Below are 18944 nucleotides of genomic sequence, written 5' to 3' on the forward strand. Positions count from 1 at the left end.
AACAGTGCTCACAACTGCACTACCAACCCACACTGAAAGCAAAACCAATAACAGAGAAACGTGTGTGTTGGCATTTTTCTACACTGTTTCTCACACAGTCTTTATTCTGGAGGATTTTTATTTTTCAGAAAACAGTTCATTAAGAAAAAAGAACACATATAAGAGGTCAAACTATGTCTTATGCTTTGTATTGTGTCTTTTCTTGTTGACCAGATACAGGGGTTGGACAATGAAACTGAAACACCTGTCATTTTAGTGTAGGAGGTTTCATGGCTAAATTGGACCAGCCTGGCAGCCAGTCTTCATTGATTGCACATTGCACCAGGAAGAGCAGAGTGTGAAGGTTCAATTAGCAGGGTAAGAGTACAGTTTTGCTCAAAATATTGAAATGCACGCAACATTATGGGTGACATACCAGAGTTCAAAAGAGGACAAATGTGACCAAGACAGCAAGTCTTTGTGATGTATCAAGAGCCACGGTATCCAGGGTAATGTCAGCATACCACCAAGAAGGACAAACCACATCCAACAGGATTAACTGTGGACGCAAGAGGAAGCTGTCTGAAAGGGTGCTAACCCGGATTGTACCCAAAAAACATAAAACCACGGCTGCCCAAATCACGGCAGAATTAAATGTGCACCTCAACTCTCCTGTTTCCACCAGAACTGTCCGTCGGGAGCTCCACAGGGTCAATATACACGGCTGGGCTGCTATAACCAAACCTTTGGTCACTCATGCCAATGCCAAACGTTGGTTTCAATGGTGCAAGGAGCACAAATCTTGGGCTGTGGACAATGAGAAACATGTATTGTTCTCTGATGAGTCCACCTTTATTGTTTTCCCCACATCCGGGAGAGTTACGGTGTGGAGAAGACCCAAAGAAGCGTACCACCCAGACTGTTGCATGCCCAGAGTGAAGCATGGGGGTGGATCAGTGATGGTTTGGGCTGCCATATCATGGCATTCTCTTGGCCCAATACTTGTGCTAGATGTGCCAAGGACTAGCGAACCATTCTTGAGGACCATGTGCATCCAATGGTTCAAACATTGTATCCTGAAGGCGGTGCCGTGTATCAGGATGACAATGCACCAATACACACAGCAAGACTGGTGAAAGATTGGTTTGATGAACATGAAAGTGAAGTTGAACATCTCCCATGGCCTGCACAGTCACCAGATCTAAATATTATTGAGCCACTTTGGGGTGTTTTGGAGGAGCGTGTCAGGAAACGTTTTCCTCCACCAGTATCACATAGTGACCTGGCTACTATCCTGCAAGAAGAATGGCTTAAAATCCCTCTGACCACTGTGCAGGACTTGTATATGTCATTCCCAAGATGAATTGACGCTGTATTGGCCGCAAAAGGAGGCCCTACACCATACTAATAAATTATTATGGTCTAAAACCAGGTGTTTCAGTTTCATTGTCCAACCCCTGTATGTCTACAGTCTACAGTCTATGACAGCCAGTGTGTTTCTGAAATATTTGGTCATATGGATACAGATAGAAAAATGTAAATGTTTTTTCTAACATTTAATAAAGAAAATACAGTTTCTGTAAGGCAACAAATTAGGACACCTGCACATTTTGTCCACTTAAAATGGCAAAAAAATCACACAGAAATATTGTATCAGGTACGCATAATGAGAACATCATTTGACTGTATGGAAAATAGTCTATAAGTGGAGGACATTGAAAATAGCGTGTTCCAGGCAAACAACCTCACACCAAACTGTGAGCATGCAGGTGGAAGTAATATGGTTAGAGATTGCTTTGCTTTAGCAGCACCTGGCCAGCTCACCATCATAGACTTCACCATGACTTCTACCATTGAGAAATATGTGAGACCATCTGTGAAAATAAAATTAAAAGCTCAGTCAGAAATGGACCCCGCAACATGACAATGACCCAAAACATAAAAGCAAGCACACTAAGTACTAGCCTAAAATTAATAAATGTAAGCCCAGATCTGGGGTGACTTGAAAGTGAAACATCTCACAGCTGACAGTGAGAAGAGGGGCAAACCTTCTTCGGACTGGTGTCAGAGACTGGCAGATAGACACAAGAGGATTCTCAATTGAGTTATTTCAGCCCAACAAGGTCAGATTAGCTATTAGAGCGTAGGGTATCCTAACTTTTTCCTTATTTGGAAATTGCATTTTTGTTGATATCTTTAATAAGTAAAACGTAGCATTTTTTTATGTTTACCTGTATCTAAATCCCTTTATTTTCCAAAGATAAAAAAATTAGATTGGACATCCAAATGTGAACATTTCTTAACAAAGAACTGAATATATAATAACTGCATGTCTTTTTATTTCTAAAAGGATTCAAAGGACATTATTTACTTTCCATAGCGATTATCTAACTGTGAGTGTGTAAAAGTCAAAGAGTGTTGTGTGATTTTACAGTTTGCTTACTGTGAGCATGTCAGGAAGCATGTGTTTTTGATGAGACACCACAGATACAGCAGCGGCAGCTAAGCTACATGGGCAGATAACAGCGGTTCTCTTCCAGATGCCTCAGGCTCTGCCAACAAGTCTTCCTCTCTGTGGCTTCATCTTTACCCACCACGACTTCACTTCACAGCCGTGTTCACATCCACACGCCACAGGCTATGTAAAGCAGGTCCCACAAAGTGTGCACCAATCTAAGACGGGACTGAAAGTTGAGGGCTGCTTTTGATATTGACTGACCCATTTTTAAACACTTTAAATTAGAGCTGTGTGAAGGATATTATTAAAAGAAAACCTATTTTCAATTCAATGAAAGAAAGTGATAAAAAATTTCCAACATTTTTTCTCATCTCATTTAAAAAAGTAAAGATTTAGACAAGGGAACAAAACCAGGATATTGGGAGTTGACTGGAATCAGTTAGTTTTACACACAAAAATCCCATCTCTTTCTTATCAGTGAACAACACCTTAGTGTGAAAGTTGTAACTGATAGAAGAAAGCTCAGTTTGCTATTTTCAGTGTCAGTGAGATGTTTAATTAAGAATTTAGAGGAGGCGAAAGAGGGGTAAGATGCTTTTAGATAGGAAAATGTAAGGCTAAGCTGATCTATTATCCTTTTTAGGAGTACGATTGTGTCTGTCAGATCATGTTGAATCAGGAAATTTTGGTAGTCTTTTGCAAATCTCAAAGTAAGGGTCAATTTACTATAGAGAGAATACATAGCAATGCTAATTAGACTAATCATGCTAATCATGCAATCAATATGAGATGCAAAGCGAGTAGAACATGTCAATTCCAAATAATGATGACTTTGTTTGGAAACAATAGTGAAATAGTGTTTAACTGCAGAGCTGTGTAATACAGACTGCTCTCTCACAAACAGCGAGTGATGTCAACTTTTCTCCCGATAGAAATGCATAACAATCAATGATTACAATAAGGCTCTTTAAGTCTCCAGTAAAGGTACAATAAAAAAATGAAAGAATAAACAATGTAAAAGCAATTCAGACCATATTCCGTTTGAATTACTAACCTCAACACAAGCCTAATATGTTCTCTTATAAAAGTGAATATCTTGTAATAATGACGACAAACCTTTACATTTTCACGTGTATTTGTAGATTTTCAGCATTGACGAAAGAGACAGCTGTGTTAAACCACTATTTTATATTACTTTGATCAGCGCATCTCTTGTAGAAACACTATGGTGTCTGAAACTGAATAGGCAGATAAATGTGAAAACTTGACAAACGTAGAATAAATGACAATTGTAAAACAAACAAAACAATGGCCAATCTCTAGAGTATATGTTTTCATGCTCATGGCTCTGGATTTTAGTGGATTTAGTCTCACAGTAACACATCAAATCATCTTGTGGTGTTTCTAAATAAAGTTTTTGTAAATCCTTTTTTAAATTAGACAATTAGATTTGTTTATCTAATAAATTCAAGAAGAAAACATTGGAAAATATTGTTGCTTACTCTTACGTATTAGAGAAAATGCTGGAGAATGACACTAAATTTCTGCAATGACTTCATTACTAATATAAACATATCTGGACATGAACCTTTAAGCTAAACATGGGTAGTCATACAACTAAAGGTAAACTATGCATACAGTGGCTTATGGGAAGTTTACAAGAAGTTTACAAATTATCTTTGGACTTTGAGATTTGTTTATCACTAATCTTCTGTTCTGTTTTTTGTGTTTTAGTAAATTCTTGTTTTAGGATTTATGATTAATGTTTAGCCATGTTTTCCCATGATCATATAGTTTATTGTTTTTCTCCAGTTTATTTTGTAATGTTTACATGGTTTCTGTTGTCTCTACCCATTCTCTGTCAGTGCCTCAGTCTGTTCTCTTCGGCAGCTGCTCCTCATTCATTTAATTAGTCTTACCTGCTTCTTGTATCAGTAATCACTCCCTTGCTGTGTTTATATACTCCCCAGCTTACTTTAGTCATTGTCAGATCCTCCTGTTGCCATTATCTGTCTCACCACTTTACTCTTCATTTTCTTCCATTGTGCATCTTGCTGTTTTTGAATGTCAGTTTTTCTTTCATAAACGCCCACTTCACTATGATTCTGCCTAGCTCCTTCTTGTGGTGAGGTCCAGCAACTCCACAAGTTACAACAAAAAACCTCCGAAAAGCTAGAGATTGTGACACTCATAATATAGCCCAGATGATATCATTTCAAAACTATTTCCACCTTTAATGACAAAAATATCCTGTACATGTCAACAGAAAAGTAAATCTGTTAGAAGTGTAAGGGTTCTGATTATTGAATATTTATCATAAATTATAATTAAAACGTTTTCTTAACTAAAAAATCATTGCTTATGAATAGAAATCAGAGACTTCCTCTGGTGTTGTGATTATGGGCTCAAAGCACTTAATTACAATTAGTTAATTATCATTAATAGTTGATGATTATTAACCAAGACCACGCTAAATGTCACTGTTTAATCAGCTGCTCCACCGATCAGTGGGAGAACTTTGACCTTATATTGATAGATAATTCACTCTTGCACAAACGCTTCTCTTTATATATGTGAACATTTATTGAAACCACAGTGCCCTGATATAATTACTATTCTGGTCCAAAAACCTTCACCTAACTAACAAGCACTATTCTACAAAAAGAGTAAAATGATTACTTAACTAATAATAAAAAACATATGCACATTGAGTGTCTGTGGAGATCACACCAGCAGTTTTATGGACAAAATGTGCATTTTGGGTTAACTTGGAAAGTGGAGCAGAACCACTGGACAGGGAAGCCTTCTTGGTGTGCTGATGCGTCTCGATAGCGGCTATCAGCTGGTAAAACGGTGGGACTGCGCCCTTAGCCACTCACAGCTGATTGCCCCAAATCTTGAACAAAGGGTCATAAAAGGGGCGGGAACCCGGTGGAAAAAAACTCCAGTAATAAAACTGGGACAAAGCAGTGGTCAGGCCAGAGAGCTCAGAGCACAGCTGCTTTGAATGGAAAACTTTTAAAAGTTCAACTTCTAACTCCTGGCTGATTTGGGATCAGCCAGACAAAGACATGAACATGCACCTTGCTGATTGCACCCGCGCTCCACAATTCAGCTGCAGAGCAAATCAAACAGCTCAGCATAAATCACTTCAATCTGTATTGCATGCAACAAGTTGACACCTTGGATTAACTACTGGTGATTCTAAATCACCTTAACTATGCCTCACCCTGCCCAGATCTCTAAAATGCATCTATAATTAATATAAAAAAGAACGAAATTACTTTGACGTTCTCTTCACCGTCTTGAGGATGGGTCGTAGGTCTGAAGAAAAACTCTAAAACTCTAAAAAAAAAACACTAAAATGGTAAACTTCTCATCCGCATAAAACGGGAAAATATGACAAACCGTTCCAGTCGACCGAAAAGCAAGGAGGAAAACTAATCTCCTTGGCAACAAACCTCTGGGTTTTCACATGCACCGGAGTGTCGGCAGGGTCTTCAATCGGTTATGAATCTTCTGACCTACTTGTATCAGACAGATTTCCAGCTTTAAAGCTCTTCCGGGAACGGCCGTGTGGAGGAAAAGTTCGCCTGCAAGCTTTTGTCTCTCCAGATATGCGCCTCCGTTGCGTCGTCCCGTGAGACATGCTGGAAATGGCAACGAACGTTTGGTTTCCGCGGGTTTTATAATCCTGGGTGACGTCAGAGCTGCGACATCTGTTGAGCTGCACATGTCGAACTGCGCAGCCTGGTTGGTCTGTTTGACCAAAATGGATGACCCCAACTGAAGCAGAAATATCTGTAAAAAATACATTTAAAAAGTGCCATAACCTGGTTGTTAAGTGTGCATATCCTTACACCCATACTTTGTCAAAGCACCTTCTGATTGGATTTCTGTGTTCTTGGGTACAAATGTAAGAACAGAAGAAAATCTGATCAACCAGAAATATATTTCCATGGTCCTAGATGAGTTTTCTGGAAATATATGTATTTGCATATACAAAGTTTAGAGAAAGAATCAACCAATCTCACTGTACAAATGTCTCAGTCAGAAGTATAAATATTCCACTGCATTATATATAAACCACAACACCGTTCTAACAGTTCTCAATAATGCAGGAAAACAATGTGCAGCACAAACTTAGCAAAAATCCAAAATCAGATATTTTTTCCCAAAATTTCCAAAAAGATATCAAATCGTCAGAGAGGCTGCCAGAAGATCGAAAGCAACACTGATGGCGCTCTAGGACCTTTTGGCAAATACTTGTCAATATAGGAAGCTAGAAGCCAATTTTTTCCAAACAAAACATCTAGACCTGATTATAATCTCCCAAAAGTTTGCGAAAGAATGGGTGGTTATGTTTCTTCTAAATGAACTGTTTTTGTTGTTGAGGATTAATGAATTTATAATAGATTCCACATACCAGTCATTTCTGACTAAAACCTTGGAATGTTGGCAAGTAGGCTGAAGATTAAGGGGAGTTTCATATTTCGACATCACTGTTAGTCCAACATTAACAAAGTAATCACACATATGTTGACTTTATATGAAGTGAATTAAAATTGTAGAGTGGTCCAACCAAAACCCAGAAGTAAATCTGACAGCAAATTTATGGGTAACATCAAAATGCTTGTGGATTAGAGATGTCCACACAATCAGAGACATGAAAGGAGCAGACAGACTCCAATCAAAGAAAAATGAATGCTGAACCCTGAATAAAAGGTGCTTCAGCAAACTGTTAGTTGAATGTTTGCTGTTGAAAAAAAATACACAATATTGTTGTAATTTAGTTAGAAAATCTAAATAGGCCAAAATCTAAAGACCCAAAAAATTATTTTAAAACATTAAGGTTTTGTTATCACCCAGCACAATCACGGGGAATACTGCCCACTTTACAGTTGTTCAGTAGACATTATTTGACACTCTCCACAAGGAGGGCAAGTAACAAAAAAGCTGTTCCATGAATTTGAATGGATAGTTAAGTGAAAGGAAAAAACAAATGTTGTAGTAAGTAGACCCTACTGTTTTCCAGTGGTCCAGAGTAATCTTTTTAGATAAAAGTACATTTTGCATTTGGAGTGTAGAATTTGAAAAAGCAAAGGGCCAGTTTTCCCAGTCAAGAACAAGTTTGGAAGCCAAGTCATCTGCCAGTGTTGGTCCACTGTGTTTCCTCTTAGGAAGATAAGAAGCACCAGAGCCAAAAATTTAGACAAGCTAAAGGCCACCAGCAGCAACCAACCTTGGCTTTCTTAACACCTCAGCTAAGCTACAGGGTTATCACCTAGATAACCATGCAGCATTCATGCAATAATTCATGCAAAAGGAGCCCAGACCAAATATACTGTACAGTATATGGACATAGTTTTCAGTAGGCCAACATTTATGTATTATTGGTCTCATGCAGTATTCAAATTTTGTGAAAAATGGCATTAGAACATTAGATTACATAAAAATTTTTATCAGCAAAAAGCCACAATCATTAACAGCAATAAATGCTTGAAATACTCTTGAAATAAATATGTCAATCATATATGATTTCTAGTTTTTTAACTGAATTACTGAAATAAATTAACTCATGAAAGATATTCAAATTTAATCTGGTTCAGTTAGATAGTATTGAAATGAATTAGACTGAATTTGATTTTACTGGATATTAATTTCATCACCCAGGCTGAAGTCACCAAGGTGGTTAAAAAGCTCCGCGGTGGCAAGGCTTCGGGGTTGGATGAGATCCGCCCTGAGTCCCTCAAGTCTTTGGATGTTGTGGGGCTGTCATGGGTGACACGTCTCTTCAACATTGCGTGGCGGACGGGGAAAGTGCTTCTGGACTGGCAGACTGGGGTGGTGGTCCCCCTTCATAAGAAGGGTGACCGGAGGGTGTGTTCCAACTACAGGGGGATCACACTCCTCAGCCTCCCTGGTAAGGCCTACGCCAGGGTATTGGAGAGGAGAGTCCGGCCGATAGTCGAACCCCGGCTTCAGGAGGAGCAGTGTGGTTTTTGTCCCGGCCGTGGGACATTGGACCAGATCTATACCCTCTACAGGGTACTTGAGGGTTCATGGGAGTTTGCCCAACCGGTTCACATGTGTTTTGTGGACCTGGAGAAAGCATTTGACTGTGTCCCTCGTGATGCCCTGTGGGGGGTGCTCCAGGAGTATGGAATCGGTGGCTCTTTATTAGGGGCCATCTGGTCTCTGTACAAGCGGAGCAGGAGTTTGGTCCGCATTGCCGGCACTAAGTCGGACCTGTTCCCGGTGCATGTTGGACTCGGGCAGGGCTGCCCTTTTTCACCGGTCCTGTTCATAACTTTTATGGACAGGATTTCTAGGTGCAACCAAGGGCCGGAGGGGGTCTGGTTTGGGGACCAGAAGATTTCGTCTCTTCTTTTTGCAGATGACGTGGTCCTGCTGGCCCCCTCTAGCCAAGACCTACAGCATGCGCCTGGGCGGTTCGCTGCCGAGTGTGAAGCGGCTGGGATGAAGATTAGCTCCTCCAAGTCCGAGGCCATGGTACTCGAAAGGAAAAGGGTGGCTTGTCCTCTTCAGGTTGGAGGGGAGTTCCTGCCTCAAGTGGAGGAGTTTAAGTATCTCGGGGTCTTGTTCACGAGTAAGGGAAGAATGGAGCGGGAGATAGACAGACGGATCGGTGCGGCTGCCACAGTAATGGGGGCACTGTGCCGGTCCATTGTGGTGAAGAGAGAGCTGAGCTGAAAAGCAAAGCTCTCGATTTACCGGTCGGTCTACGTTCCTACCCTCACCTATGGCCATGAACTTTGGGTCATGACCGAAAGAACGAGATCCCAGATACAAGCGGCTGAAATGAGCTTCCTCCGTAGGGTGGCCGGGCACTCCCTTAGAGATAGGGTGAGGAGCTCGGCCATCTGGGAGGAGCTCGGAGTAGAGCCGCTGCTTCTCCACATCGAGAGGAGCCAGTTGAGGTGGCTCGGGCATCTATACCGGATGCCTCCTGGACGCCTTCCTCGGGAGGTGTTCCAGGCACGTCCCACCGGGAGGAGGCCCAGGGGACAGCCCAGGACACGCTGGAGGGACTATGTCTCTCGGCTGGCCTGGGAACGCCTTGGGCTCTCCCTGGAGGAGCTGGAAGAGGTGTCTGGGGAGAGGGACGTCTGGGCGTCTCTGCTGAGTCTGCTGCCCCCGCGACCCGGTCCCGGATAAAGCGGAAGACGACGAGTACGAGTACGAGTGGATATTAATTGTGCCCATTTGATTTATAAAGTGAATTGAGATGATATTTGCAGTGATTCAATGCTGAATAAATACAATGAAGTGCATAACAGTGGGGGCCACAGAAAACTGAAAAACAGGCTGCTCTATCTGTGGCTTTAAGGTGGGGGTCCTGCTCTAAAATGTCTGCTCTTTGGACACTGATTGGACACAGCTCTGCTCACCTTTAGTGTGTGATTACAGTGCACTCAACTGGCAACTGTACGCCAAGAGGGAATTATGAATTATTTAAACACTGCCCCTGAAACACTTTCCTCTTTGCTGGCTGGTTCTAGACTCTGACCTACATCCACCCAACCCCAACGTTTTAAATCCAACCTAACACACACATGTACAAATATACAAATATATAAACACTACACAGCTATAAAGCACTCTTTCACAAATGTTGTTCCACAGAGAACAGAGTGTCAGCAGAAGTGCTTTTTTAACCAAAATCAGTACACTAGTCTGCCTGAGGGTCGTAGTCACATAGAGACCAAATCTGACATAACTGTTCTCTACAGCAAAAATAGCTTTGATATAAAAAATACTGATGTAAATTCTTCTCATGGAGTACGTATTACACTGAAATTATGTCGTTTGTAGTTCATTTCAGCAGGGTAAGATCTTCTGTAATTAAAGAATACCTAATGTCACACTCAAACCCTCAGATGTTCTTCATGTATGGACATGATGCAAGGATGGGGCTCCTGTTCTTTTAACCACATGTGCATAAGCTGAAAGAAATGATTTGAACTAGCCAGCTCAGTTCTTTAATATTACAGTTTTTCATCCATTTTCTAGTTATAAAGCAGGACTAAAATACTTAAATGTTTTTAAAAGAGAAAAATTAGTCTCCAAAAAGCTTTTGTTTGTAGTTTGTAGTGAATCCTACCCCACCAACTAATTACATCACCTACTAGTGATACATTGTGCACATTTGGGTGACCGACATCACAGTTGATTTTAGTAAAGGCTGCAGCTGACAAGCAGCTTTTCACAGATTAAAAAGTAGATTCTGAAGCAATTTCCTCTAGTCTATCAGAGCTTTTTCCCTATGCAAAACAACTCAGATAAAAAAGAACACAGTAGGGATTGGACAGAGTAAGAGCTTGATTTGCAATTGATTCAGGGTTCCCAGTGAGCATTTGATGATTGTAAATATGTGTTCATAACGTCTAAATTGTCAGAAGATGTATACGCCAAAGTTGGTATATATTTAATCTAGTTTTTTTTTGTCTAAATCAGGTTTTTAGATGTTTAGATGCCTAAATGTAAACATATTTTAGCCAAGATTGACAAGCATTTAAAACGACAACAAAAAAAAAAACACAACAATCATATACCCTGTGATTGACCTCAGGACCTCAAAATTACAAGCACATCATCTTAACACATTGAACCACACAACACTTCTCAATCCCCAACAACTGCATTATTGAAGACCTCTTACTTTGTTCTTGTCACTGCTTTGTTGTTCTTCCTGGGTGACTTTTCTTTGCTCAAATGTAAGATTAAAATTGGGTTCCACATCTGCCTTAGAGCCATTCAGTCAGCGTTGTGCCATCTCTGTGTTACAAGAGTAAAAGCTACTGTATAAGAGGGTTGTAGTTCTGGTCAACTCAACTCCATCTCTGCCAAGCCTGTTCAGCATGAATGTTCCACACTTTAAAAATGCATGTTGGTTCAATCGTCAGTCCGGTACAAGTACACTCACTGGCCCCTTTATTGCTTGTTACCACAAATAGCAAAGTATTCCAGGAACAGCTGATCTACTGGGATTTTCTCTCACAACTATCTCTCGGGTTTACAGAGATTGATGCGAAAAAGAGAAAATTCAGTTATGAAGACTTAAGACTAGACTTTATTGTCCCCAAAGGGAAATTCTTTTCCACAGACCAGCCCCTGAACTCCCATTACCAGCAGGCAGAACAATACAGTACAGAGCACAAAATAACTACCCAGAGCACAACATAATAAGTGGCAGCCTCAGCGGGGCCTGTTGTTTAGGACGGCTATGACCACAGGCATCAAAATGACTTGTTGATGTCAGAGTGATATAAACAGACTGGTTTTATTGGATAGGGTAGCTTTTATTAGAATAAATAACTTTTTTCAACAAAATATCAAAACTGGTGTTTAGGGTTCGGTTTTCAATTGTCTGTATTTCTGAGCATCTCTGAAGTCTTCTATTATTGGTGTTTTGGTCTTGAGGTACTTCAGTAGTCCGTAGTTGGTTTCTTTGTATTTATTAGTGTGAGTAGGTCTTGCCATATTAGTTCAGTCCTTTGTGTTTCTTAGTTTATTTTTCTTAGATGTCGGTTAGTCTTTTCCCCTTGGTTAAGCAGTTAAGTAGTTTCTTAACCAACTTCATTTGTGTTAATTAGTTCCCTTTCCTCACTCTCCCTTTCATTCGGCATTATCTACATTATCCACTGATTCAATTCAATTCAGTTCAGTTTATTTATATAGCGCCAATTCACAACACATGTTGTCTCAAGGCACTTCACAAGTCAGGTACATATATTCCAATTAATTCTAATCATTGAACAATGCAGTCGGAGTTAGCTTTTTATTCAAATTATTGATTTGATCAATGATTTATTCACCTGCATTCAACATTATTCTCCACTCTTCCCTCAATATATAAGCTAACTGGATTTCATTATTTATTGCCGGATCCTTTAGTTGGACAGCCGTTACTCTGTTCATTTCACTATCTATACGCCATGACCTGCTCCACCAGCTATTCCCCGCATCTTCTTTTGTTATCATTAAACTTTTACCGCAGTCTGCCTCTGAACTCGGGTCCAGGAAGCCTTCAAACATGACAAAAACAACAGTGTCATGTTATTTATCAAGTGACAAATTAAATCAAGGTCAGATTGTCTCAAACAATATAAGCACACCTATCTGTTAACCACAAACAGCGACTATGTCTAGAGTTAAAGTAAAGTAATTTGGCCTAATCTGATCAAACATTTTCTTGAAGTTTCACCTGGCTATACATTTAGTCAGTTTTGAGTTGTTGGCTCATTATTCAACTTGTATATTAAATATATTTTGTCTGTTGCTGTGTTGGCAGTGGCAGCCCTGACTGCAGACTCCTCTGGGAAATCAGCCCACTTCCTGTTGTATCGGAGACAGAGGAGCAGAGAGTGGAGGGAGAAATTGGGAGGATACAAAGAGGCTGCTCTACAGTTATTTAGTCAAGCTGTAGTTTTCATCCTTCCTGTGTGAGAAATGGGGTCAATGTAGCACATACACAACAGCACCTGCTGCTGAGTGGTGATGTGAAAGCTCAGTGGCTTTTTCTGTATTTTAGCTGCTCTTTGCATGTAATGTAAATAAAAGTCAAACTGGAAAATGTTTTTTTATTATGACAATTATATTTTTATGGGATGAAAGCTAAAACATCTGTCGTTTTGTTTTACAAGAAAAAAAGCAAAAATAGTTTACTGTAAATTTAGCGATTGTCACTGCTTAGAGCAAGAGATGCAGCAATAGCATCAGGTTGCACGTGTGCAGAAAATGAAACATCTGGTTCAGTCTATTACTCTTTAGTCAGAGGCATAAAAGGTCCAGTCGTATCTAATGGGGTGATATCATTTCCCGCAAGGGTCAAATATTAAACTGAAGCTTTGCTGTTGTTCAAGTTGCTTTTAAGCCCCATACAACATGACTTTATTTTACTAAGATTTAGACTTTTTTCATGTTTGGTTGGAAAATAACCTGTACAAACTAGGTGTGAAATAGCACCATATGAGGTGTTAAAGTGAAAGTCTAGGAACTGAAACAACATGAGGTAGAGTCCTAGAAAATAACCTCCAGAAAGATCTGACCCTTAGAAGCAGATAAATTTATAAATAAATGACTGATTTAAAAGTGTAATTATTGAGCATAATGTTAAAGGCAGAAAACATAAGGAAAAAAACAGAAGACAAAGTACAAGAATAGTATTCAAACAGAATTGATGTTGAAGCCATGGGTTTACATTTAAGGGTCTGTTGGTTCAAAAAATCTTTTATAATTTCACATTTTCTTTGAAACTTTGGTTCCATATATCCTCCCATTTCATAACCATGTACGTAAATGAAGACCTATGAGTTTATTTTTCAAGGATTCAAGGATGTTTTTGTCATTCCAACTCACATTTAAATGTTAAGGTACGACATTCGGACTCAGGTCCCGGTTAAGAAGCCAAATACTTAAGTAAAAAGAAGTATAACATACAAACTAAACCTAACAATAAAAAGCAATCAGGAAATTGTAGTTATGTATTTTTCTGAATTATGGATATAGTTTGTGATTAAATAAATGCTGAAATCTCACATCAAATGTAATTTAATTCTATGAGAACTTCTGTATTTAACTCTATTTCAACTTATTTTGGTCCTGATCCCTGTTGATTCTTGTAAAACCAAAATACCTGGAGGCAACTTCCTCCTGGTAGATATAAGGTACTGGAGCCATGTGACCAGATTTCCTTACATTAAAGTGGGTGGAATTGATGCTGGGCTGAAATGACCCAACCTGAAAGGCCAAAACTGCAAAGGTACAAAATGACCAGCACTCACTTCTAAGGCTATTCTAAGGCTTTACAAAATTATTTTCATTTCAATCTCTTCAAAGCCATTGTTCTTGTGTTCTGTTTGTCACTAATAATGCAACTGTTGCCTTAAATGGTTTCTGAGGTTAGAATTTCCACTGGGAAGATTAGGGATCACCAAGTGCCTTAAATTCAGTTTCCAATATGGCTGACATGCATATAAAATGTAGAGAAAAGTCCAACTAGTAATCAACTATTCACTAGCACTTCCAGCTCTTATCTATCTTTTTAAACCAGTTCCAAACAAAGAACTGTAAAATATCTATTAGTGAAACTGTTCCTTTAGTGTTTTACAGGTAAAACTGAAAAAAATACATTGCCCACCATACTGTTAGCCTAGGCTGCCAGCACAGGACACACACACAAAGATAAGGGTAATTACTTAAAATAATTGAATGATTGATTGTTTAGAAAAAGAAAATATGTTTTAACTTCAAATACAACATTAAAAATAGCAACATGAAATGAGCATCTTCATAATGCTTGTCAGAAGACGGGAGCATGAACTTCTCTAAAATCTCTTGACCTTGGACTTGATTAAACACAGTGGATAAACACCAGCAGATGACATGGCTCCTCCAATCATCACTGACTGTTGACACTTCACACTGAACCTCAAAGCAGCTTGGATTTTGTGCCTCTGGGACCTTGATTTTCTAATGAAATGCTAGATTTACGTTCTTCTGAATTTACAACTTTGGACCATTGAGCAACAGTCCTTTCCTTTTCCTCCTTAACCTAAGTAAGATGCTTCTGATGTTGTCACTTCAGGAGTGGCTTAACACAAGGAATGCAACAGTTATAACCCATGTCCCGGATATGTGTGTGACCTGTAATTTATTCTACCCCAGTTTTTCCTTCCACTAAACTTTCTGTTAATATGCTTGGATACAGCGCTGAAAAAACAGCTTCTTTAGTAATGACCCTTTGTGGCTTACCTTTCTTGTAGAGGTCAATGATTGTCTGCTGGAGAACGGTCAAGTCTTCAGTCAACCCAGTGATCGTGTAGGCCATAATGTAATGTTTCTGTCATGTTCTATTTCTCATTTTCTGAGAAACTGAATCTTGGATTGTGATAAGCTGTGAGCCATAACTGTCAGAACGATCATATATCTATGAGTTCTACATTTTGAACTGAATTAGTGAAATATTACTGAAATAAATTAACTATTTAAAGATGCTTTTATTTGCTGTTATGTACTTGTGTTTCATTCCTTTCATACTCCAACAGGATAATGAATCCTTAGACTCATTGATGTGTCTTTGTTTAACTTTCTAACACTGTGGACAAACACCTCTTTCTCTCCAAACGCTGTCTTAAATATGGCTTGCATCATTCTCTCAGTCTCTTTTTATTTAAATGCCAAAAGAATACCACAGCTGAAAAAACTCCAAGACTCAATCTATTCCCGAGCTTCTTTAGTCACTTTTTTAACTCTGGCAACCAGAACAAAGCCATTTTCACGATGGAAGTAAACATGGACAGTGGGGAATTTCCAAACTGGGTCTTCATTAGGGATTATTTAACAGCAAATATTTGCTGCCAAAATAAAAAAAAAAAAATCTTATCATATCTGTTTTTTTCCCCATCACAGCACATACCTGCTTTAGTTACATGCTCAGATAGCGCATCTCGGTGCAACCCTGTGGATCCAGACGGTGAAAAGCCGCCAGCATCTTTATCTCAGCTGCAGAGGAGCGCTGGACATGGGACTGCGGCGGAACGTCTCCAAGGATGATCCGGAGTCCGGGGCGCACGAAGTAAAACACAAAACCCTACGGCTGTGCGACCAACACACAGCAGTTCACCAGCGTGGAGCCATCCAGAACCAGAGGAGCACGATCAAGGTGCAGCAGACGGGTCAGATGTATGGGAAAGAGGACGCTCCGGGATAAGCGCCTTTTTACGCGCATGTAGCCTGTAAAACAACGGGTTCACCTTCAAATCTTCACGGCAATCCAAAGATGGCAAACAAAACAAAAATAAAAAATAATACTGAAAAGATGGAAATGAAATATAAATCCAACAAGTGATGGACTTGGAGGAGAAACCGAGACCACCGGTGGGCGGACTGGGAGGAGAAGGAGGAGGGAGGAGAAGAGCCGCCCCGCGTCACAGACCCTCTGCCTGGCAAAAAAACGTGATCTCCTTTATTACACAAGACTAGTGCACTGTAGCGATATCTGCAAAAATACAGCCTGCAACATTAGGAATCTTACAATGGACAAGACTTAATTTGATCTTTGATTCTGTTTTAGATCCTTTACGAAAGAAGTAAAGTGTGAAAAACGCCTTAGTAATAAACTCTGATCACCTAAATTGAAACTCAGTCTCAACCCCAATCTCAACATCCAATATGGCCGCCACACATATAGTGCAGTGGTAGTATCAATATTGATCAATATAATTCAAACCAGATATCTAAATAGTATGGCAACCATTTTTTAAATCGCTCTTAGTTAAGCAGGCTCAGTATTACCAAAATCATTTCAATTTCCTTAATGCCAGAATAATGACATATATTTAGCCAGGATAGCAGGGAGACTGGGAGAGAGTTGTGGACCTCCATAAGGAGGTGGTGGCGGAGTATAAATATCTCTGTGTTCACCTGGACAACGGACTGGAGTGGAGATGCAAATTGGAAGCCATCTACAAGAAGGGACAGAGCAGACTGTACTTCTTGAGGAAGCTTAGGACATTCAGTGTTTGCAGCAAAATGCTGCATATCTTCTGCAAGTCTGTTGTAAAGAGTGTGATCTTAATCTGCTGGGGTAGCAGCATCAGAGCCAGGGACTTAAAAAAGCTCAACAAGTGAATAAAGAAGGCAACAACAAAGTGTCTTTAGTCAGAGGCTTCTTCAGATCTGTAGTAAGACAGACCACTACAGGAGATCCTTCCTGCCCACAGCCATCAGCATCTACAACGGCTCTTTAAGGAAACCTGTATAATATAAGCTACAACATTTCATTTTCCTTAGGGATTAGTAAAGTATTTATGAATTTGAATGTCACATTCATTTGTTCAAACAATTATACACCAGTGTGAATACCATGAGAATGTGCTGCTATCAATGCATAAGGAGGAGACAGGTTCCATGTCCCAGAGATGATTGTGGTTTGGTGCAAAATGGTATTAACTCCAGGAGAAAAGCAAGCCAGGTGGTGGAGGAGAGGTGGCTTTTGAAAGTGTCTTGTATTCACATTGGGACTTTCTAAATGTTTGATCAGCTAATGAACAGCTTGTTTGAGTCAAAAAAACAGTTTTCAGGTGTGTGGCCTAGGTCTCAAGATGGAGTAGACGTGTTCTGAGGAAGCTCCGACTCATCTTTGCCATTATTTCACCCTAAATAACCTTTAAGAACCTCTGCTTAGTTGACTCGTTGTATAAGTGATCACTCTATAAGCAAGATGACAAAAGGCAAAGGCTCCAGGGACGACATTTTAGATGACCAGACGAAGCTAGCATATGCTGAGGTGGCTAGCACTAGCACATCAAACCCATCGGCAACCAATGAAGACGTCCTGGCAGCTATTAACAAGCTTAGTGGCACGGTCGACATGAGACTTGTTGAGCTCAACAGTTCAATCTCCAGCCTCAGAGCAGCACTATCTGATATTTGCGACCACATGTCATCAATTGAGGCCACAGCTGAATCACATGGCAGAGGGATTTCGGACCTGAAGAAGGGATATGATAGCTTGGCTGATCAGTGCTCTCAGCAGCAAGCTAAGCTGGAAGACATAGAGGCGCGCTCACGTCAGCAGAATATTCGTATTGTCGGCATACCAGAGAAAGTGGAGAGTGGTAAACTGATGGATTTATCATCAAATTGCTACCGAAGCTGGTGGGAGAAGACAACTTCAATTGACCAGTCGATGTGGATCAGGCGCACCGGAGCCTGACACAGGCTAAGGATGGAAAGACGAGGGCTATTATCGTCAAGCTGCACTATTTTCAGGAGAAGGAGCGGGTGTTGCGGTTGGCCAGAGAAAAGGGTCCTCTCCAATATGACGGGCGTCTGGTGTTCATCTTCCCCGACCTCACCTCGACCGTGATGAAGAAGCATCAGGCGTTCCAAGCTATCAGGGAGAAATGCAGATCCAATGGGATTTGGTATGGTGTTCGGTACCCTGCAAAGTTTGTGGTCACTGTGAACAATAACACCGCTATGTTTGACACTCCAGGGGATGCGGATAAATTCCTGAGCCGTGAGATAGCAACCTGGCGGTTTATTGGGAGGGATGTTTTTTGCATATCGGTGTATTTTGAATATTCTATAGGTAGCTTCACAGTCATGCAACAGTTAGTTAATAGCTTGCACATAAACAAATGTTAACCGATCCATATAAGTATTGCAAGGGCGGGGTCAATTTGATCAGTTGGAATGTTCGACGGATAAATAGTCCTCTAAAAAGAGGCAAAGTATATTCGCACCTCCGACTGATATTTGTTTTCTTCAGGAAACTCACATTAAGAAAACAGCTGCTAAGGTTCTTAGCCCCTCATGGGCTTCTCATATATATCAGTCAAATTTCAGCACAAAGACGAGGCGGGTCGCAATATTGATAAGAAAAAATATACCGTTTACCCGCAATCAGACAATTTCAGATCATAGGGGAAGATATGTGATCGTAAGCAGGCTGCTAAATTCAACACCAGTGACATTA

At 40.2% G+C, this 18944-nt stretch overlaps 1 protein-coding gene across 5 annotated transcripts in view; it reads right to left on the minus strand.

The window, feature by feature from the left end:
- The window catches only part of fam163ab (family with sequence similarity 163 member Ab), a 38096-nt gene extending 21717 nt beyond the window's left edge, over positions 1–16379 (minus strand). For 3 of the 5 annotated variants that reach the window (XM_047375903.1, XM_047375905.1, XM_047375902.1), the window contains exon 1: positions 15879–16372. The gene's annotated coding sequence lies outside the window, so the exon portion shown is untranslated. Of the gene's footprint in view, positions 1–11120; positions 11655–15878 lie in introns of those variants that run through there. The other 2 variants (XM_047375906.1, XM_047375904.1) reach the window with 2 other exon arrangements.
- Positions 16380–18944: the final 2565 nt, after the last annotated feature.

This window comes from Girardinichthys multiradiatus, chromosome 9, assembly GCF_021462225.1.
Source record: "Girardinichthys multiradiatus isolate DD_20200921_A chromosome 9, DD_fGirMul_XY1, whole genome shotgun sequence".
NCBI lineage: Eukaryota > Metazoa > Chordata > Actinopteri > Cyprinodontiformes > Goodeidae > Girardinichthys > Girardinichthys multiradiatus.